This window comes from Sorex fumeus, unplaced genomic scaffold, assembly GCF_029834395.1.
Source record: "Sorex fumeus unplaced genomic scaffold, SorFum_2.1 ptg000063l, whole genome shotgun sequence".
NCBI classification, from domain to species: domain Eukaryota; kingdom Metazoa; phylum Chordata; class Mammalia; order Eulipotyphla; family Soricidae; genus Sorex; species Sorex fumeus.
Window position 1 is genome coordinate 58,803,984 of NW_026606120.1, and position 23,042 is coordinate 58,827,025.

Consider the following 23,042-nt stretch of genomic DNA (forward strand, 5'->3'; position numbering starts at 1 on the left):
AACTGTGTTCTTAATTTGTTGTTTTGGATTTGGGGAACACACCTGATATCTCAGGACTACACCAGCCCTGAGGCTTGGGGCTCACTTCCAGTAGTGCTCCAGATATAATGTGGTGTAGAGGATCAAGCCCTGGCATTCAACATGCAAACATGTGATTAGTCTGCTACACACTCTCTCCAGCCCCATTACTCTGTTCTTAGAATCTTGCTTGACCCCTGTTAGTAAGAATTTATAATTTGTGTCTCTAAAAACCTGTCAGAAAGTTTTGCTTTCTCACTGATATTTTAAGGTACTATTTTAAGGTACTTTCTCCTTTGCAATTCTGTTAGTTTATGATCACATAATTACATTTGTTGTCTTGTTTCGCCTCTTACTGTTTTCAGAATGAATGCAGGGCCAGGGATATAGGTCAGCAGTAGAACACTTGCCTTGCATTTGTAAGTCTCTGGGTTTGATCCCTCGCACTCCCTCAACTGCCCAAAAGAAGAAGTGCAAACACAGAGAGACACTGATACTAACTTTAATATTAGAAATGGTCAGAAATTTCAGCATCTTACTGGCTGCAGAAATCTCTTGTATCTGGCAGTTTGCCACATTCACATGTTCTCAAATCACTCCATTCAGAAGCTTAGAATACCAGGCTGGCAGCTTCTGAAGAGAGGGTAAAGATAAAACAGAAAGGAGTCTAGCTTTGTAGCCACATTACCTGGGAGTTGTTGCTGATGTCTTTTCCACAAATGTTCAAGTTTGTCAAAGCTCAGTAAATCTTGGGAAGTTTATTTTCCTTGTAGCATCTGTGTTTTATAATGGGTCTTTTAATTTGTTTTTACTTTGTCTGCAGGGATTTCTTTTGTCCGGCATTTTCAGACTCTTGTCGTTTTTTTTTTTTTTCCTTGTGGAAGTGAGTCTATTCATGATGACTGGTTTGGGAATATGCCTCTCAGCAAAGCTGACCTGACAATTTGTTCTTCTGGTGCAGTAACAAAGCCTATTGTTATTTTTTCTCAACTTTTATTCTCTATTTGATCCATTTTTTTTCTGTGATTTTATAGTATGACATGTCTGGAAAAACACATTTTGGGACAATGCAAAAATAATAAGGTGACGTTTGGAAGATAGACAGTTCTTAGTAATAGATGATACCATGTAACCTTCTACACAGTGTTCCCATGTACTAGTAAGAAGACTGATAGAGCTTTTGCCCCCCAAGTACAAGGTCTCTGCAGGAATTCTTCACCCAAAAGGTAGAAGGAAAAAGGGTAGCACAGGAGGTCATTTTCATTTTTTTTCCTAACTATTCATACTTGTTCAAGGGAAACCTACAAGTCAGTGTTAAACCCCAATGGTAACTATTCTGTTTTAGTGCTTGGTCTTGTAACAATAAGCATAATAACAATTTCAAAACACAGCTGAAAACTAACCCAAAGAATCAGTGTCAGGGGTTATCATATAAATTTTTATTTTTTATAAATGATTTTTGATTCCCAGAAGGAATTGCTTCTTTCATTTATTGAGAAACTTTTTATTGAAAATTGGGATTCCCCTCTTCCTCACTCCCCCTACCCTCAAGACAACGCTATCTTGGGGACTAGTAAACCTCTAAAGGATCAAAGCCCTGGTGGATTTGGATAAAGACCCAGAGCCCTGAGGCTTATGGAAGTTTATCTATATAGAGTAAGCCCAAAAAACTGGGATGAGAGTCTTAGTAGAGCTTATTTTCTCATGAGATTTTTGGGACTTCCTCTGTTTGGATGTGCCAGAAATACTGTGAGAATATCCATTCCCATGGCATTTGTCACTTGCAGGTCTTATCCCAGCTGGAATTTGAAAGTAAAATGGTGTGTGAACTACTATATATATTTTAAGGTTTTATAATCTCAGTTTTTACTCTAACTCATACATAAGAATAAAGAATTTAGTAAAACAATGGTCAGGATTAGAGTATGTGCCATGTATGTTGTGGGGCTGGGTTCAACCTCGAGCATCACCTGGCCCCCAGGTATTGCAGAGACTAGATACTGCAGTGGGAATGGCCTAAAGGCCCACAAACACTGCTGGGGAGGCTTTCTCCACAACCCCTCTCTCCTTCTTCCCCATTCCCTAAGCAAAAAAGTGAATGGTTGATGAAGGTGACATTTAACATTTATTTAGTGACTGTTTACTGTTCTCAGAATTTTGTCTGTGATATGTCACATCCAGCTATGCTCAGGGGACCATATGTGGTGCTTGAAATTGAACCCAGATCAGCCATATGCAAGGCAAGTGCCCTACCTCATGTATTATCTTTCTAGCCCCTCAGAATAAAAAAAAATTTTTTTAAATCTGTCATTTTACTATTTCTACCTGAGAAGTAGATCAAAGAAATAATGTTTGTGTTCAGAGGAAACTTGAACCATAAAACAGAGGGATAGACTTAATCCATATCCAAGACAGGGAGATTATAAATTTCTTTGTATTGAATGAACCTCTTTATACTTGGAGGCTTTGGACTTAATGAAAAATCCTCACTTAAAATTTAGCCTTCATATCATCATAAGGAAGTATCTGAAGATCAATTTTTCAAAGTCATCAAATTAAGGCTGCTGGCCTAATTACTCTGAAGCTGAGCACAAGAGTGAAAGCCATGGATTCTAGCATCCGGTAATTTTCTGAAGTTCATTGGGTTTCCTCAGAATTACTTTTTTCTGTAGAGAATATTCTCCTGTTCTTCCTAGATTTGGGAAAAATAAGTTTCATACATTCACTCAGTAAGCATTTATTAGTTGCCCAGGATCACTAAGCCATTGGCCCTGGTCTGGAGGCTCTCCAGTTTCCATTGGGGCATAGGTTGGAGGTTTTTCAGATTCCGCCCCTTTTTTTTCCTTCCAAAGAAAATTCATGACACACGAGATAATGAAAAATCATTTCTAATATAAGACTTTGTGCAACAGAAAATAGAACAGAGGCTCACTATGCAATTTCGTCTATTTGAATAATTGAGTCTGAGAACTGAAATTTGTTTTATGTTTATTTTTCTCTATAGTTTGTTCCTTTGAGCTCAGAATTAGTATGTCTTGTATCTCTCTTTAACATGTTCCTTTAAAAATCACATCCTCTTTTTTGTTCTTAAGAGAATATACAAATAATCTTATTAATATATTTGTTGTCATTTGGAAAAAAGTTAAAAAAGCTATCTTTATACTTGAGTGGTTAACTCATTAGGAGTCTTCTGCATTTATTCAAGTGGCATTAACACAGGGTTTTATACCAATAAGACTGAAAAGATTTGGAGTTAAAGGATATGTGTTGAATGATTCCCTTGATTGTTGTCCATTCCATCTTGTTAATGTGTTCTCAGTCTCGGAGTCCTTAAATCTGTACAATTTGTCACCTTGATTAGTGCCTGATTGTGGTCCCTTTTCATCTGACTTTCTCAACACTTGACTTAAACTGCTTTAGGGAAGATGACCAGACTTTGTAGCTTTCTCTCTGAGTTTGAGTTTTTGAATCTTGTCATTGTTAATATATTTATTCTTTGACTAAAGCTATTTTTAATTGTTTATGATAGTAGAATATAAGATGACACCACCCCTGTTCTTGTGAACATAAAATTTACCAATTCTCTTTACTTTTGCAGAGCACTGTAGCACTGTAGCACTGTCCTCCCATTGTTCATCAGTTTGCTCGAGCAGGCCCAATAATATCTCCATTGTGAGACTCGTTACTGTATTGGCATATAGAATACATCACGGGTAGCTTGCCAGGCTTTGCCGTGCTGCCGTGATACTTTCGGTAGCTTGCCGGGGCTCTCCGAGACAGGCGGAGGAATTGAACCAGGGTCGGCCAGGTCAGCTGCATGCAAGGCAAACGCCCTACCTGCTGTGCTAATGGTCCAGCCCAATTCCATTATAAACATAGACACCAGTAAACACAGAAACCCATGAATATTTATTGGGGTATTGCTTGTTAGTATATAGTTGGCTAAGAGGGGTAGATCTCAAATATTTTTTATTTTGTTTAGATATTATTTTTTGTATCAGTGAATTGGTGATGGACTTTAAGTTGTAGCTAACTAAACCATAAGATCTTAGTAACCTCTTGATTTTTCTGAACTCATCACATGTATACTTATTATTTGTAAAATTCAGTAATCACAAAATCTGTTCTGCTCCTTTGTTAAATTACTTAAGTTCTCAAGTCCCTGCTTTAGTGAAAAAGTTCTTCTGAAATTGAAATACAGGGCTGGAGAGATGGTAGTACAATGGGTAAGGCACTTGCTTTGCATGGAGCTAACCTGGGTTTTATCGCTGGCATCCCATAAAGTCTCCTCAGCACTGCCAGGAGTAATTCCTGAGTGCAGAGCCGGGAGTAACCCCTGCCCATTGCCAGGTGTGGCCCCAAAACAATACAGAATTTTTAAAAACCCAAAAATAAAATACATTTTTCTCTTCACTACTTCCCATTACAATCCTTTATTCTAGTCAGATATTCCTCACTTTGCACACACATGAGGCATCTCTTTAAATCCTCTGCTTTTTTGTTTTCATTCCCACTTTGAATTCCTATTCTTCCATATTGTGCCTGTCTTTCAAATCCTAGGTCATGTCCTGTCTGCTCTGTGATCTCTTCTCTGAATAATTGATCCCATGTGTCCTTATGTTTACTACTAAGCAATTAGCACTTTATTGTTCATGTTTCATGCATATTAGACTATAAGCTTCATGATAACAGAGAATGCAGTCCTCATTGGTGTAATACTAGACTGAGGCACTTAAATATTTGACTCGTAGTTGTGAAATGTATGTGTTACAGTACTCAAGTTTCATTAGTGTGTGAAACATTTAATGATGCAAACTGCTTTCACATTTAAGATCTAGATTTTAGATCTAATTTTCTGTTAGTACAGTTATCTAATAGTGAATCTTGTAGAACTATCTCCATCATTCTTGGTCTTAAGTGTGTCACAATAAATCACTTAAATCTATAAAACAGTTTTCCTGCTTTTTTCTTCACAAATACCAGATATTGTAATGGGATCCACCTCATATCTCCTGTATGGTTCTGTGTTATGTAAGTTTAGATATAATTGTGTTATTTGTCAAATGGCCTACAGCATTTTGTACCCAATTCTGAATGCCTTTATTTTCTACAAAGTAGATAATGGTTGCTTTTGGGTATTGATATATTGACTATGGGAAATAGGGCCCCCAGGGCCACTCCCGGTTAAGGTCAGTATATGGCTTGTTGCTCAGGCCCATCAATCCAGTGCGGCTCAGGCCCTGTGGTTCCTGGGGTCCATCAGGTATATACCTGTAGTTATTGGGTGCCTTGTATTGGCAGGGATTGAACTCAGGGCCTTACATATTCTAGACATGTGTTTTACCACTAAAACTAGCTCCCTGGCCCCATTAATATGAATCTATCTTATTAGTGACTTTTTGTTGGTTTTGGGCCACACCTTGCTGTGCTTAGGATTTATTTTTAGCTCTGTGCTAAGGAGCACTGTTGATGGGGTTCAAGGAACCACATGTGGTGCCGGGAATTGAACCCAGGCCTGTGCAACTCAAGTGGTTTACCCACCGTACTCCATTTCCAGTCCCTTGCCACGTTTTTTTTTTGTTTGTTTGTTTTTTAAATAAAATATAGTCAGATCTTTATTTAAAACTTTATCTTTCAGGGCTGGAGCAATAGCACAGTAGGTCGGGTGTTTGCCTTGCACGCGGCCAACCCGGGTTCAATTCCCAGCATCCCTGAGCTCCACCAGGAGTAATTCCTGAGTGCAGAGCCAGGAGTAACCCCTGAGCATTGCTGGGTGTGACCCAACAAGCAAAAAAAAAAAAAACCCAAAAAACTAAAACAAAAAACAAACCAAGTCAACCTAGTGTTTCCTACCAACTCAGGAAGCAGAAACTTTCACAGGCTTCACAGTCATTTGCTTAGGGGGTGCTTTGGGGGGGCCTTAGCAGCCACTATCATTCTCTTTTTAGATGCTTCTTCCCTTTCTTTGCTTCCTTGGCAGCTCTGATAGCTTGGTCCCATTGAGCCTTTGTAGCTTCAGGTTTCTGATTCCTCCTTGCCTTCCAATTAGCAGGAAATGCACCGGTGATTTTTGTCTTCCTTCGTTGTGGCAGCCTAGGTCGGCCTTGAGATTTTGTCGGCCTCTCCTTTCTCATCCTTCTCAGTGCTGCCATGTCGGTGAAGCCTTCAGGGTCAGGTGAATGAGACCAGTTGTAGTTACTGGTTTTGGCATATCGAATACACAGCGGATAGCTTGCCAGGCTCTGTACTTTCAATGCACGTACGCTAGCATCAGATGCATCCATCGAGGACCTGATGGTACAAGCGCGAATGATCAAGTACGACATCATTGGTCTGACCGAGACAAGAAGACACGAATCTCACCATGCCGTTTTCGACACTGGAGAAGAATTGTTCCTCGGAACATGCGATAAAAGAGGTGTTGGAGGCGTCGGTGTCCTTATCAACACAAACTTGGCCAAGAGCATTGATTCATTCGAATGCCTAACAACCCGAATCGGACGTTTACATTTGAATAGATGTGGCTCACTGCCTGCAGTTTCTATCTTCGTTGTCTACGCACCAACATCTCATTATGATGAAAGAGAAATCGAGAAGTTCTACATGGAGCTAGAGAAATTCTATAAAGAAGACCACACCTTCTACAAGATCATTGTGGGTGATTTTAATGCCAAGATAGGACCGAGAAGATCAGCTGAAGAACTTCACATCGGAACCCATGGCCTAGAATGGAACGAACAGGGTGAGAGACTGTCTGAGTTCATCATGTCGACCAAGACCATTCATGGTAACTCACAGTTCCAGAAGGCAGAATCTAAACGATGGACATGGGAGTCTCCCGGTGGACGATTCCACAACGAAATAGACCACATCATATTCAATCGACGGTTTTGCCTGACCGATGTCGCTGTTGTCCCAAAATTTCGAACGGGATCGGACCACCGTCTCCTTCGTGCAAAATTCTACTTCACAGAGCGGGGAGAAAGGGCTGCAAAGTTCAAAAAGAGAACTCCCAGAACGACCACCAACTGGGAACTCTTTGGTACTATTGCGGCAACATGGGAAGATGCCATTGTTGACAACATTGACGAGGAATACGATCGACTGGTTCAGCACCTCCATGAATGTGCGAGGAACGCCAAGAGAGAGATAGCCACAAAAAGTCGCCTATCTTCGAAAACTCTTGAGCTAATTCGCCAGCGTGGTTTGGCGCATGCCTCAGGCAACCGCAAGCTAACGTCCGAGCTTGCAAAGCAGTGCAGAGATGCGATCAAGGAAGACCTCAAAGAGAGAAGAGCAGAAGTACTGGTAGATGCGGCAGAAGCCGGGAAAAGTATTCGTAACGCCCGCCTGTCCTTCGCCAACTATAAGACCAAGATGACTGCCCTCCGACGTCCTGATGGATCCATCACATCCTCCAGAACGGCAATGGAGAAGATTATCCATAACTTCTACTCAAATCTCTTCGATAGCCATGTCCACTTGCCGACATACCAAATTCCACAGGATGGGTATGTCGTTCCCAACGTTCTCCCTTCCGAAATCCGACACGCCATTTCGTCAGTAAAGAAGCAAATAGCACCCGGCCCAGACAAGGTCAGACCTGAACACCTGAAGAACCTGCCGTCAGTACTCATCAATACACTGGCTCGGCTCTTCACTCGCTACCTGTCTGAATGCAAGGTTCCGTCTCAGTGGAAAACCAGCAGGACCGTACTACTGTTCAAGAAGGGAGACATCCATGACATTGGCAACTATCGCCCGATCTGCCTATTGTCTGTCATCTACAAGTTGTTCACTCGAGTCATCCTGAATAGGATTGGCAGAACACTAGATGAAGGACAACCATGTGAGCAAGCAGGGTTCCGCAAAGGATTCAGCACCATCGACCATATCCACACGATAACCAAACTCATTGAGGTTTCTCGGGAGTTCAAGATGCCGCTCTGCTTAACGTTCATTGATTTAAAGAAGGCCTTTGATTCTGTTGAGACAGAAGCGGTCATTGAAGCCCTAGACAATCAGGGCATTCAAGCTCAATACATCAGGATCCTCCGTGAGCTGTATTGCGGATTCACTACCAGGATCTCACCATTCTACAAAGAAGTGATCATTGATGTCAAGAGAGGGGTGCGGCAGGGTGATACCATTTCACCAAAACTCTTCAGTGCCACCCTCGAGAACATCATGCGACGACTGGAATGGGAAGGAATGGGAGTGAAGATAGATGGTCGGCAACTACACCACCTCCGCTTTGCTGATGACATTGTTTTAATAACACCAAACATCAGCCAAGCGGCACAAATGCTGGCCGACTTTGACCGTGAGTGTGGAAAGGTAGGACTACAGCTGAATCTTACGAAGACAATGTTTATGAGAAACAGCCTTGTTCCTGACGCCCCATTCGCTCTCAATGGAACGACCATCTCCGAATGCAACAGCTATGTGTACCTAGGTCGAGAGGTCAACATGACAAATGACCTGGCACCCGAGCTGCGCAGGAGAAAGAGAGCGGCTTGGAACGCCTTCAAGAACGTCGAAGAAATAGCTAAGAGGACGAAGAACCTCCGGCTCCGGGCACATCTCTTTGATTCCACTGTTCTTCCTGCATTAACATATGCCTCAGAGACCTGGGCCCTACGCAAACAAGATGAGAACGCCATTCAGGTCTCCCAAAGAAGAATAGAAAGAGCTATGCTTGGAATATCACGTTTCACTCAAATGAGAGAACGAATCCGGAGTTCTGACATCCGTCGACGATCAAGGATCAGGGACGCTGTCTCATTTGCCAAGGTGTCGAAAATCAGATGGGCTGGTCACGTAATGAGATTTAAAGATGACCGTTGGACTAGAGCTGTTACTGATTGGATTCCACGGGATGTCAAGAGACCGAGTGGCCGCCCACCTACCAGATGGTCAGACTTCTTTGTCAAGGTCATGAACGATCGGTTTGAGGCCCTCCATGTTCCCGGAGCGAAGAGATGCCATTGGGCTACACTAGCACGCGACAGGGACAAATGGAGACGTTACTGGCGCCCGCTCGAGCAAATCGACGACTAACGGGAAGTTAAGTGATTAAGTGATTAAGCACCGGTGATGGCCCTTTGGAACCTCACTGCATGATAAATTCTTTTAAATTTCTTTCCAATTTTCTCTTTTTGTGCTTTCTTTTGTACAGGACAGTCTGGCTTATTTGCCGAGGATTTCTCTTAGAAATGAATACAGACTCACATTTTGTCTAAAGAAACTGAAAAACCTTCCTGTTGGTTCTGGCATAGTGCCTCTAATGTCCAGAATAGATCTTGTACCCATTGAAACAGCACAGCTTGACTTTCATGGCTGCAGCTCCAAGGGAGTATGAGAGATGGCAATGAGTTGAACTTTTTTGGTTTCTGTTTGTTTCGTTTTTGAGCCACTCTTGACAGTCCTCAGGACTTACTCCTGACTCTGCAGTCAGGGATAACTCCTGGCAAGGCTAGGGGACCATATGGAATTCTGGGATCAAACACGGGTCAGCCATGTGCAAGGAAAGTGCTCTCCTCACTGTTCTTGAAATGACTTTTTTGGGTTGTTTTGGGTAAACACCCAGCGATGCTCAGGGTTATTCCTAGCTCTGCACTCAGGAATCCCTCCTGGTAGGCTTGGGGGATCACTTAGGATGTCAGTATTGAACCCCCAAGTTGTCAGTGTGCAAGGCAAACTGTACTGTTCCTCTGGTCTCTGAAATGATTCTTTTTCATATGAACCTCCCTTTAGATACTATTTGGCAATTCACCCTCTTCATTAATCCAGGCTTTTAAAATAATAATTTTCTGAATGTATTTAAGAAAGTGTTAATTTTGAACCTTTTGTGGAATATTCTTTTGCTGTCTATGTAATTTTTTCTCCTTAATTCAAATAGTGAAAAAATTGATGTGTATGTATATTCTTACTCTAATTTATAAAACACCATATTCATTGCTAACCATTTAGTATTATTTTTATGAATAGTTTAGGACAGTCATTTGTAAAGTGCAGTGAATCAATAGGTATTTTCTGTATAGAAGAGTTGTTTGGCTATAAATTCTGTTCTTATTTTTAATCATGGAAAATTTGATAAAATTTTATAAAATTTCTGTTAGTCATGAGTCACTATAAATCTATAGTAATCAAGAAAATGTATTATCAGCAAAAGGATAGATACATGATCAAAGAAACAGAATATAGAAATTGATCCACAAATGTCAATTGATTTTAGACAATGTTGGAAAGGAAACTACATTGAAGAAAAAAAGGGATACTTTAAATAAAATTTAATAAAACAAGTGTATGTTTATCTTCGGAGAAATGGATAAGCGCTTTATACCTCATTATATTAAAAAATTTAAAGTGAATCATAGTCTGTGCTTTTCAGTTCTGTTTGATTTTTCAGTGTAAGCTCAGTAGCACAGGGCTATTTGGTAACAATAGAAATTAAGACATTGGATTGGAAAGGAATAAGTAGACTCTGTGAGTGAGATGTTCATGAATATAGAAGTAGTGTAAGCAGTAATCTATAACTTAGATCTAAGCAACTGTTCAATAAGTTTTAAGGTACGAGGTTAATGTAAAGAATTATTTGTGCCTCTGTACATAGGCAATGAGCAATCTGAAAAGTTAATTAGAACAATTACAAGTTTTATAAAATAATAAAATAATCACGAAGTATAAATATGTACCCAAAAACTTGTCCCATGAAATTTATAAAGTAAATGCAAAGATATCTCATGTTTGTTTATTCTTTATGCATTCCTATTTGGGAATAGAGGGGGGGGTTGTCCAGTGATATTCAAGGGTTACTCCTGGCTCTGCACTCAGGTATTACTCCTGGCAATGCTCATGGGCTCATATGGAATGCTGGGGATCAGAAGCCAGGTCCAGGCACCCTACAATTGTACTATCTTTTAGCCCTAGAGTTTCTTATTTTTAAATTGAGGTAATATTTTGTTTACAAGAGTATAAATGTTTGTAAGTTTTAGGGATATGTTATTGAGCTTGAGCAATAGCACAGTGGGTAGGGCGTGTGCCTTGCACGTGGCTGACCCAGCCGACCTGGGTTCAGTTCCTCCGCCCCTCTCCAGAGACTGGCAAGCTGCTGTCAGCATCCCGCCCACATGGCAAAGCTTGGCAAGCTACCTGAGACATATTTGATGTGCCAAAAACAGTAACAGTCTCACAATGGAGACATTTCTGATGCCTGCTCGAGCAAATTGATGAACAATGGGAGGACAGTGCTACAATGCGGGGATACGTTGTTACTACAAAACTCTCACCATCAAAATGCCAATGTTCTCTTTTCACATTTCACTTCTCTACGCCTGTATATCTCAGTAACCTCAGTTCTGTCCTCAGGTTCAAAAGGGTTTTTTTCTTCTTCTTCTTTTCTAGACATCTAGTCCCTTTCTTTATTTAGTTATATACAATATGAGTGAGACCATCTGGTATTTATCTTTCTCTTTTGGACTTATTTCACTTAGCATTATCACTTAACATTATCCTTTTCAGTTTCATTCGTGTTATAAGAAAAGGCAAGATTTTACTCTTGCTAATAGTTGAATAGTGTTCGATCATGTCTATATGCCACAATTTCTTTTCCACTCATCTGCCATTAGGCACTTTGGTTATTTCCATCTCTTGCCTGTTATAAATAGGGTTGCAGATAATATAGGTGTACTTATATATTTTTGAGTGTGTTCATTTTGGGGATATTTATGCAGAATTGGAATTGCTGGGTCATCTGTTAGCTCTATTTTTAAGGTTTTTTTTTTGGAAAATCTTCATACTGTTTTCCACAGATGCTGTTTATGTCACCACTAATAATGCATGAGAGTTCTTTGTCTTTCTACCTTTGACAGAATTTCTTTCCGACATTTTTAATACAGGTCACTCTCACTTTTGCACGGTGATTTTTATCATTTTAAAATTTTGTACTTAGTTAAAAATTTGTGATAGATGAATCTTAGACTTTACTATATTCTAACACAATCCCACTACTAGGGTCAGCTTTCCTCCACCAGTGTTGTGCTCCCTACAGCCCTTTCTCTTCCCTTCCTGCCACCTTTACAGGGCCATTTCAGAGTTTAGTGGATATGGTTTATATCTCATGTTTTTCAGTGTTACATCTGTGCTTTGGATACATAGCTATACCACTCTCCTACATCACTGGTATACCTAAGCCCTGACCCTGTTTCAACATTATGACCCTTTTCCATTCCTTCCCCTCCCGATTTCTCTCCTTCTCCTTCCTAAACTCTGGGTCTTCTAGGCATCCCCCTTTACTCCTTTACATTTCCTCGTCCACTTTCACCGCAGATAAGTGAGATCATCTTGTGTTTGCTCTTCTTCTTCTGGCTTACTTCACCCAAAATGCTATCTTCCAATTCCAAACAGGTTGCAGCAAATTGCATGATTTCATCATTCCTTCTTCCAAGATTATTTTGTCATTTTAAATTGCATTACTATCAGTGATAATTTTTTTATGAGTCCGCTGGCCATTTGTATGTCTTTTTTTTTGTTTGTTTGTTTTTAGAAATAATCTCTTACAATCTTGTTCCTGTTTTAAATTGTTTTTTCTTCCTGTTGATGAGCTTTATAAGTATTCCTTTTGTGTCTTTGATATTAGCCATTTTTTTCAGGTATATGGTGTAAAATATCAAAAATATTTTCTCCCATTCAGAAATATGTGTTTGTTTTAGTAATGGTTTCTCTCCATGCGGATACTTTTTAGTTTGATGTATTTCCATTTCTTTACTTTTTAAATTTAAACTCTGAAGGCACCCACGGAACCAATATCATGGAGTGTTTTTATGTTCTTTTCCATGTACTAAGTCAGTAGTCCTTTCTGAATTGACTACAAATCATATTGAGATGGGCATGATATGAGATAGTGATCCAGTTTCATCCTTTGGCATATGGCTTACCTGTTTTTCCAGTACTGTTTGTTCGAGATTTTCCTTTTCCATTTATGTTATTTGTTGTAAATTACCTATTTTCATATAGTTGAAGGTTTCTTTCTGGTCTCTCCATTGTATTCCATTGGTCTCTCTGCTTTTATCCTAGTGCCATGACATTTTAATTACGTAACTATACAGTTTAGTCTGAAGTATAGAATGTAATGCCTTTTATACATTTCCCTTGGGATTTCTTTGGCTATTTGGAGTGTGTGTTGGGGGGGATTATGTTTCAAATAAGTTTTTAAAACTTTATTAAATATCATACTTTACAACGTTGTTCATAATAGAGTTGTTTTAATGTTTCAGCACCAATACCACTACCAGTGTGACCTTACCTCTACCATTATTTCCAGTTTTCCACCCACCCATCCACCCATCCACCCACCAAACTGTCCCCCTTGACATGCACAAAATATTTTTTATGTTTCTATTACAGCAGAATAAGTGAAATTATCAAAAATAATCCAGTTAGGGCTGGAGCGATAGCACAGCGGATAGGGCGTTTGCCTTGCATGCAGCCAACATGACCGACACAGGTTCGATTCCCAGCACCCCATATGGTCCCCTGAGCACCACCAGGAGCAATTCCTGAGTGCATGAGCCAGGAGTAACCCCTGAGCAATGCCGGGTGTGACCCAAAAAGCAAAAAAAAAAAAAAAATCCAGTAAAAGAAAATTTGTGAAAATTATTTTATTTCACAATGATATTATTGTAATCATTGAGGATATACTGAGCTGTTTTTTGATAGTTATTTTCATTTATTGAATCCAGTTAGGGCTGGAGCGATAGCACAGCGGATAGGGCGTTTGCCTTGCATGCAGCCAACATGGCCGACACAGGTTCGATTCCCTCACAGGTACAGATTGACCTGCTGGCGGCACCATACCCCCTAAGATTAGTTCTTAGGGGTCTTGGCTGTCTTCTTTGCAACTTTCCCATCGAATTTAAGATTAGTTCTTAGGGGTCTTGGCTGTCTTCTTTGCAACTTTCCCATCGAATTTAAGATTAGTTCTTAGGGGTCTTGGCTGTCTTCTTTGCAACTTTCCCATCGAATTTAAGCCCAACTCCTACTGGGCTGTCAGTTTTATGGAATTTGGAATTGTCCGTTGCCCACTTATGTGACCATATGCTCCAGTAGCTCCAGGATCTGGAGAATTAGGAGCAGTCTTGACCTAACCCACCTCCTGATATGGTGGAGGCTGAAGGATGTGGGTGTTGCTGCTAGGGTTCTCTGCAGTGAGGAGGGGTAGAGGGAGGCTACCCTCCCCCATTCAAGGGGTGGCCACCTTGCTGCCGGGGGCTGGGGGAAGGCAGAAGAGAGCAATACCTTTCCCTCCTATGGAGGCATGGCGCCATAGTTTAACACATGATCCATTCACTTTTCTGCCGCAAGCTGCCGAGCTCCTGATTAAGTCCTTTTGCCTCTGGAGCCATGGTCATGCCAGAGAGCCGCTTGTAGAGGGCAACTCGTGACCTCGGTAGGGCATGAAGGATGAGCTGGTACCGCCCCCCCCCCCCCCTTCCCATGAGACTGCAGTTGCCCCATCACCGCTGGCTCATACCTGACTTTCTAATAAGCTCTGACACGGCGGCCACCTTGTATGTGGTCCAGATGCATTTCTGCCAAAAACTGCTGGGTTTCGAGATTTGTTTCCAAGTCTCTGGGATCATGGCCGTTAATTAGCTTGATCAGGAGCCAGAGAGGCCATTTGTAGGCAGCGACTCGGGGACTGGCTGGGATGGGGAGGAAAAGGCCGGTTCCACCCCCATCTGGCGAGGCACCGTGTGTCTCTCCACTGCAGGCCCAAACCTGACTGTCCAGTGGCCTCTGGAGGATGGTGGTCACCGGGCCGCCAAGGGGAACAGGCCAAGGTGCGAAACCTATTCCCACCTGGAGTGGCCCAGCACCAGTAACCTACTGCAGGAACAGGATGCATTTCTGCCAAAAGCCTTTGGGTTCTGAGATTTGTTTCTGAGTCTCTGGGATCATGGCCATTAAGCAGTTCGATCAGGAACCAGAGAGGCCATGCCTCCAATTATATATATTGCTGAGCCGGAGGTGGTTTGTGGGTGTGTCTCCCACATACCTAACTTTTGGCCATTTACTTTCTTGGTAAACTTTGCCCCAAGTTTTTTGGGGTCTGGCCAAAGGCACAGCAGCAATTTTGGGGTATCTGAAAGTCTGCCGGTGCCATTAGGCTGCTGATGCACTCACCTCACAGGTACAGATTGACCTGCTGGCGGCACCATACCCCCTAAGATTAGTTCTGAAGCTGTGAAGCTAGGCTGTTTTCCTGGTGGAGGTTGTTTCATGCAAATTAAAATAGTATTTGTTTTCTGTCAATTCCATTGCAATTTTGTTTAGGGATTGAATTGAATCTGTATAACACTTTGGCTAAGATGTTCATATCAGTGTTACTGCTACATACAAACGTAGAATATTTGTTCTACTTTTATCATCTGTTTTGTTTAAAAGGGACCCAATTTTTATTTTTATTTTTGTTTTTGAAGAAACAGGAGGATTTTATTGGGGCATGCTCCCAGGCGGGTGAGGTTGGGGACAGAGCTACACTCCAGGAGAGACTCAGCAGGGTTTCTGTTTTGTTTCATTTTTGCTTTTTGGGTCACACCCGGCAATGCACAGAGGTTACTCCTAGCTCATGCACTCAGGAATTACTCCTGGCGGTGCTCAGGGGACCATATGGGATGCTGGGAATGAAACCCAGGTTCGCCGCGTGCAATGCCTTACCTCCTGTTCTATCGCTCCAGCCCCTCAGCAGGGGTTTTTAAAGTGTCTTGGGTGGGAAAGGAACAAAGACCCATGGGAGGGCTATGCTTGATCTGGCATTGTTACCTCTGGGGGGTGAATGTAAAGAAGCATAAAATTTAGCCTGGGGTCTGTCAGGTGCTCTAAGTCATATCTTCTGCACAGGGGAGGGTGACCTTTGATGTTGGGAATGTTGCTGCTGTATCATAAGCCAGCCATTTGGTTCCGAGCAAATCTTACATACCAGTATTTTGGGATATATAAAGGGGGCATAGAAAAAATTCTCCCTACCACTTCCGGCAGGAAGAGGAATGTTGCTTTAGGGGAATGTTTGGCTCGGAAGTCAGTTGGCAACTGGTAGTACAGCTAGAGGAGCAATTGATTGAGGATGGTTCAGGACATTTCCTGTACCAGCGCCTGGATGAATTCAGCAGGCAGGGCCCTACGAGAAAAAACTAGACAGATTCCGAGTGAAAAGATACCCTTACGGCCCTACCAGTGGGGTTGCAAATCAGGCCATATTTCATAGGTGTCAAGCTTCTCAGAAAAATCTCATGAACCCGAACTTGAAAGCTTGTAACTATCTTATTGTGATTCAATAAAATTAAAAAAATAGAAATCTTATGGTGAGTAGAGACTGTGTCCCAGCACTCCACCAGCCAAAGCTGTTTTGACTATCAGGGATGTTAGATTTATTAAGCCCAGTTTTAATTGAGCCTCTCCAAGTACATTTATTCAGTCACTCTGTAAAGCTAGAAATCTGATTTATACAAATGGCAAGTTCAAAAACATGGTTTTCTCTCCCCCTTCACTTTAAATTTGCAAGATGGCTTTGTAAAACTGATTTGTTCTTTTATATGAATGCAGAATGATTGGAGAACTCTTCATTTGGGGTACCCCATTCTTTACCAAAAGTTCCTGGGAATTGGCTAAGATAGTTCAGGAGACACACCAATAATGCCATTAATATTTTGTCTGTCATGTCAGGGTTACCCAAGCTTGGCCATTGTGAAGATGTGAAGATCAGGTCAAAAGGATGAGCTGGAGGTGGCCTTGGGCCTCTCTTCTTCTGTGGGAATGTCCTGACAGAAAGGAGTCCATTCCATTCCATCTCCAGGAGTGGGAAAGATCCTGGTTTCCATATTTTTCTTGACACCGAGACTAGGGCCCAGATGGTGGTCAGTCAGATCTGCATCCCTCGATTTCCATAGCAGAGTTGGTTTTCATTTTCTCCTTGAGTCAACCTGCCTCTAGGACCCCCTGAGGTTTGTATCTGCTTCTGTGTTCAAGCCAGTCTCTTTAACTCTTTCTCTGGGAAAAGACTTTGGGGTCCCATAGCCTGCTTTCCTGTCTGTATGAGGGGTAGACCCTACTATAGGGGAAGGACTTCCTATGTGGATTTATGAAAACGAACACAGTGCCATGTGGCATCTAAAATGTACTGAAGGGGCAAAGAGGAGAGAAAAGCAAATATTTCACTTAACTCACAGTGAGATTCAGTAGACCAAAAAACAATAAGGACATCACACTTTTGAATAAAGCTCTCTAAGATCAGGACTAGGTTTGATACCTGGTGACAAGAGTGAGATGAAATAAAGTTACCCTAATAATAGCATGCATTTTATTTTATTTATTTATTGAATCACCGTGAGAACAGTCACAAAGTCTTTCAGTTCAAGTCTCGGTCAGTCATACAATGATCAAACATCCATCCCTTCACCAGTGCACATTCTTCGGCACCAAGAACCCAAGTATACCCCCCTCCCACCCTCCTACCCTCCCACCTGTGTGGCAGATTTTCACTTTACTCTCTCTCTCTCTCTCTTTCTCTCTCTCTCTCTCGCTCTCTCTCTCTCTCTCTACGTTGATCACATTCAATATTATGACAAAAGAACCAACATTGTTATTTGGACTTTTCCCCAACATTCAGACCTGCCACAAAGACATCATTAGATAATTTGTTTTCTATTGCTGATTATGAAGAGCATATGATGTTGTGTGGCCACAATAGCGGCCATGCAAATTTGGATTTCTTATTTTAGTAATAAACCTAGAGGAATTACTGCCAGAAGCCCCTGGGTTCTGAGATTGGTATGTGTGTCTCTGGGTTCATGGTCGGTCAGAAGCTGGAGGAGGCGTTTGAGAGTGGCAACCCGGAGCATTGTCATGGCAAGGAGCAGGTCCGATTCCACCCCACATCCCATGAAGCCCCACATGCCTAGTCAAAGCAGTCTCAGACATGGCTGTTCATCAGGCTCTAAGTGATGCAGGCCACCATGCCACTGCCACAAAGGAGGACAGGTGGAGGGACAGACACCCTTTCCCTCCCAGAGCGGCATAGCACCATAGTTAAATACACAGTTTTGATGCATTTTGTTGGGCATTATATTTGCTCAGATTTTCCCACCACCATTCAGCCTGTTTTTCAGGGACAAATGCTAGATCATTTCCTTTCCATTGATCACATGGCATATCAGGAAATGTCGGTTCGGAAAATAGTTCTGGTATCCGCTTGCCAGAGCCTTGCTTGTAGAAGCTCATGATCACCAGGATTCCATCTGGAGAAGGTGGGGAGAGAGCACCTACCCCATCTGGGACCTCCCGGTGATATCGGCTCTGTATGGGGCCTGGACAATTCTCTGGGAGTTGTGGCGCCCTCCAGCCAGTTTTCTTCTTCACTGCTGTGTGCTGTAACATGGCGCTTGGGGCGAGTTGTGGGTGTGACTTCTGGAATCAGAGGTTGCCTGGTAGCCAGGGCGCCCCCAATGCTATTCGGAAAATAGTCCTGGTACCTGCATGCCAGAGCCATAGCATGCATTTTCATGTACTGTGCAGACTAATTAATAATATAGTGTGAAGATGTCTGAGATAATGCATTATTTACTCTTAGCTTCAGAAATTTAAATTAAATGATTCAGGGGCTGGAGAGATAGTACTTTGAGATTTAATCCCTGGCAGTTCATAAGATCTCTCTCTAGTCGCCCCTACCCCAACTTCATCACCACCAGGGGTAATTCCTGAGTGCAGAGCCAGGAGTAACCCCCTGAATTTTGCTGGGTGTGACCCAAAAAGCAAAAAAAAAAAAAAAGAAAAATTCAAATTAAATTTAAGAGATTCTATAAAAAACTTTTCAAGAAGAAATTTAAATTAAAGTCAAAGAGGCTCTGTGCTGCAACCACTGGGTTTTTAAACGGTTTTTTCTTCTTATTTGAAAGTGAATCAGTTTTTCATTTTACCATAGCTATTTCAAATCATAAATTATCTAGACTTGGTATTCTAACAATTCCACAGAGAAATAGAACAAACATGCACTTACAGAAAAAAGCCCTTGGTTCTTACCAAACTTTTAGTTACCAGCATAAGAAAACACGAGAAGCTTTCTTTGGTGGCTTGGTACCTCTGTTATCTATAAAACAGCCTAATTTCTTTCTCATTAATGTTAGCTCAAATCAACATTCCATTTTAGAAACCTTTCCATTTAATTCTGGTCTAACAAGATCCAAAAGCCCCCAAACCTTTTAAATTGTTGGTTTGAACGTCACTCTGACCTGTAGTGATATGCATCTTGCCCAAGTCGAAGGATTTTTTTCACTTGTAGTTTCAGCCAGGCTTTAAAGTTCCCGTGTTCTGCACCCACACAGAGACAGATACATGGCTACAACATAGAGGTGGCCGCCATACACACAGATTTGCACACTGCTAGTGGATTCATCAGTTTATTCTAGCTGTTATCAGACCCATCCAGCGTGGCAGAGAGGAAAGTGATGTGGAGCGGAGAAAGAAAGGGATAAAGAATAAAGAATAGCAAGGAATAATTCTACTGGCCTATCAAACTTTGTCCTAAACTCATGCAATAGACACTATTTCCTAACTGTTTTACATGAAAACGATCAAGAAAGTGCTTTTGTTTGTATAAAAGCCTGATCAGTCTTTAAATATATAGATCTTTTTATCTTTGTTAAGTTGATTTACAAGTAGTAATTTTTGTTTGTTTGGGGGCTACACCTGGCTGTTCTCAGTGATAATTCCTGGGAAGGCTGGGGGACTATGTGGGATGTTAAGGATCCAACCCAGGCCAGTTGCATGCAAGGCAAGCTTACCTTTTCAGCTGTACCCAGCTCCACGCCCCACCCAGCTCCAGCTCCACCCAGCCTCTACGCCCACCCTGCATGTAGTGATTTTTCAAATTTTAAATGGGGTTCTCCTTTTGATTTCTTTGTCTTCTAGTTTGTTATTTGCATACAGAATTAACACTGTTTTTGGTATATTGATATTTTAGCCTTAATATATCAGTTTATTGTTTCTATTGGTTCTTGAGATTATTTTTAATTTTTTTTGCATTGCATTTTTTATTTTAAAATTTTTTAATTTTTTTATTTTAAAATTGAATCACCATGAGATGCACAGTCACAAAGTTGTTCATACTGGGTTTCAGTCATATAAGGTTGAAACACCCATCCTTTCATCAATGTACGTTTCCCATCACCAATGACCAATGTCCCAGTTTCCCTCCCCTGCCACCATCTGCGTCTATGGCAGACACTTCCTCTCATGACCCTTTCTCTTTCTCTTTCTTTCTTTTTCTTCCCCTCTCTGTCTCCCTCTTTATTTTGCTGACCATTATGGTTTGAAAGATTACTGAGATGATTTTGTCAAGTGAAATAAGTAAGGAAGGGAAATACAATACTAATGGTTTCATTTACTGTGGAATGTGAACAACTTAAACAAGTGTGAATTGTCCAGTAAATAACCAAAAATGACTGACTCCTAAACTCTGTGTAAACTATGGCAATTATCTGGAAATCTCTAAATATAGACCAATGAAAAGTCAATGAAAAGAAAATGAACTTTTTAAAAAAAGTTACCAAGATGCAGATGAAAAGATATCGTTAGGGAAATGTAAATCAAAGGTACAATGATATACTCTTTATAACCACTGGAGTGGGTAGCTAGCTGCACTGTGAAAAAGTAGAAAGTAACTGTGGGGGAGGGGGCAGGTGTATGTGAAGACAGAACCCCTCAAGCATCCACATTTTCACAGTGTCTGAAAAACTGAAACATAAGTCCAGCAATTCTGCTCCTAATCAAACCTACTCACAAACATTGAAAATATCCTGCACAAAAACCTGTGCAGGAAAGTTCAGCAAAATTGGGAACAACCCAAAGAGTTATTAGCTGATGGATAGATGAATAACTTGTAGTATATTCCTATGTGGAATAATATTCCATTACCAAAGTGCATTAATTACTGATACATGCCAGAACATGAGTGATCCTGGCAAAGGTGCTCTGTGAAAGAAGTGGTTACAGTTATATGTTGTTTGTAGAAGCAGAGTGGAAGATTCCTAGTTGTCGAAAGCTTTGGGGAGGGTTGGTTTAAAAAAAAATGGCTGCTTATCGCCATCCTCTCTTCTGTTTCTTTCCTTTTTGTTTTTGGGCCACACCTGGTGGTGCTCAGGTTACTCCTGGCTATGTATTCAGTAATTACTCTTGGTGGTGCTCAGGGGACCAAATAGGATACCAGGGATTGATCCTTGGGTCAGCCTTCTGCAAGTACCCTGTCTACACCCTGTCTGCTGTACTATCACTCTGACCCTTCATTGCTTTCTTTACGATGGTGAAAGTGCTCTGTTACTAAATGTTAGTCATCATTATACAACTCTACAATATACTAAATGTTACAGAATTGTACTTCTAAAGGAAATGTCTGTATGCGTATGCATTTACTCAAGAGTAAAAGTAAAATTGGTAGGACATTTACAGATGGATATAGGACTTGAACAGGCACGTTACAGAAGAAAATATGAATGAAGAGAAGTACAGGTCAACAAATTTGGATGGCAAAAGCTGACCATTTGGGGGCCCAAGTGGTTAGGACATTTGCCTTGCATGCAGCTAACCTGGGTTCTATCCCCAGCATCCCATATGTTCCTCAAAGCACACCAAGAGTAATTCCTGAGTGCAGACCCAATATAACCCCCTGAGCATGCTGGGTGTGGTCCCAAAGCACCCCAGACCCCTAAAAATGCTGACCATTTTTGATTATTAGAAAAATCAGATAAAAGCAAGAACAACTCAAATCAGTTGGAGGGACAAATACAAAATTTTGGTGAGGATATGAAAATACTGGAGATAGTCCTAGTGTGGGACAGGAAATGAGACATGATTCAGTTAATATGGTAAAATATGTCTTTTCCTCAGAATTTTACATGTAAAAGTGTGCCTGTGTAAACATTCACTGTGAACAGCAGTACCATTCCTAGACTGTCCTAAAAGGATCTTTCATTGATAGATAGATAGATAGATAGATAGATAGATAGATAGAGCACACAAATATTTATGGCAGCTTTATTCTAATGACCCAGGTCTGGAAGTGAGCCTGTTGTTCTTTTGCCAGTACCTGGATATCCAAACAGTAATACTTCCATACACGGAGAAGTGCAGTCAAAAATAAGAATATAGAGGGGAAAAGTATTGATGAATGAAGGAGTGCATATAGTAGATGAATCTTAGATGCTCATAGAAGTCTGATCCCATGAAACGCGTGCTTTGGAATTTCATTTTAAAGACATTTTAGAAAATTATGGAGAGGGAGAAGCAATAAGCTCATTTCTATGGATGAGAATAATTATTCCCTTTGTAGATCAGATCTAAATTTCGCAGAGGAGTATGTTATTTTGTTTTGTTTTGTTTTTCTGTTACCAGTGAGCCATCAAGGCATTTTTGTTTGTTTGCTTTTTAGGTTTGGGGACCACACCCAGTGGTACTCAGAGAGTACTCCTGACTCTTTGTCCAGGGATCTCTCCTAGTAGTGCTCAGAAAACCATATGTGGTGCCCGCGATCCAGTCAGGGAATGTCATGCCAAGTACATTTCTTAATCCCTGTACTATATCTACAACTGTACTCTCTATTTCTAGTATAAATATTTACCATAAATAAATGACTTGAATTTTACATGCTAATTTTATAATACGAAGTTGTAGGTATTGGGAGTTAGAGAGGCTTTGACCTGTGACTTTGGTCATTCTCTGTCTCTCATGCTACTCTATAAATACTCATCCTCATGACTCATGTCTCTTCTGGCCTTCAGGTCTTCACAGTTTGCCGTGACTAATATTCTTGCCACTTACCCTCAAGCTTATTCAGAGAAACAATCTGTGTGCCTCCTATATAATTCAATTTTTTTCCTATTATTATCATATATTTTTTGTAAAAGCATAAGAATTAAATTACATCCAATTACTCTGTTATTTTGTTGGGAGGGGGAGGCTGCATACCTGCCTGT

The 23,042-nt window shown here is 41.1% G+C and overlaps 1 protein-coding gene across 7 annotated transcripts in view; it reads left to right on the forward strand.

The window, feature by feature from the left end:
• The window catches only part of BCAS3 (BCAS3 microtubule associated cell migration factor), a 660,253-nt gene that overhangs the window by 273,269 nt on the left and 363,942 nt on the right, over positions 1-23,042 (forward strand). The gene's annotated exons all lie outside the window — the stretch shown is intronic.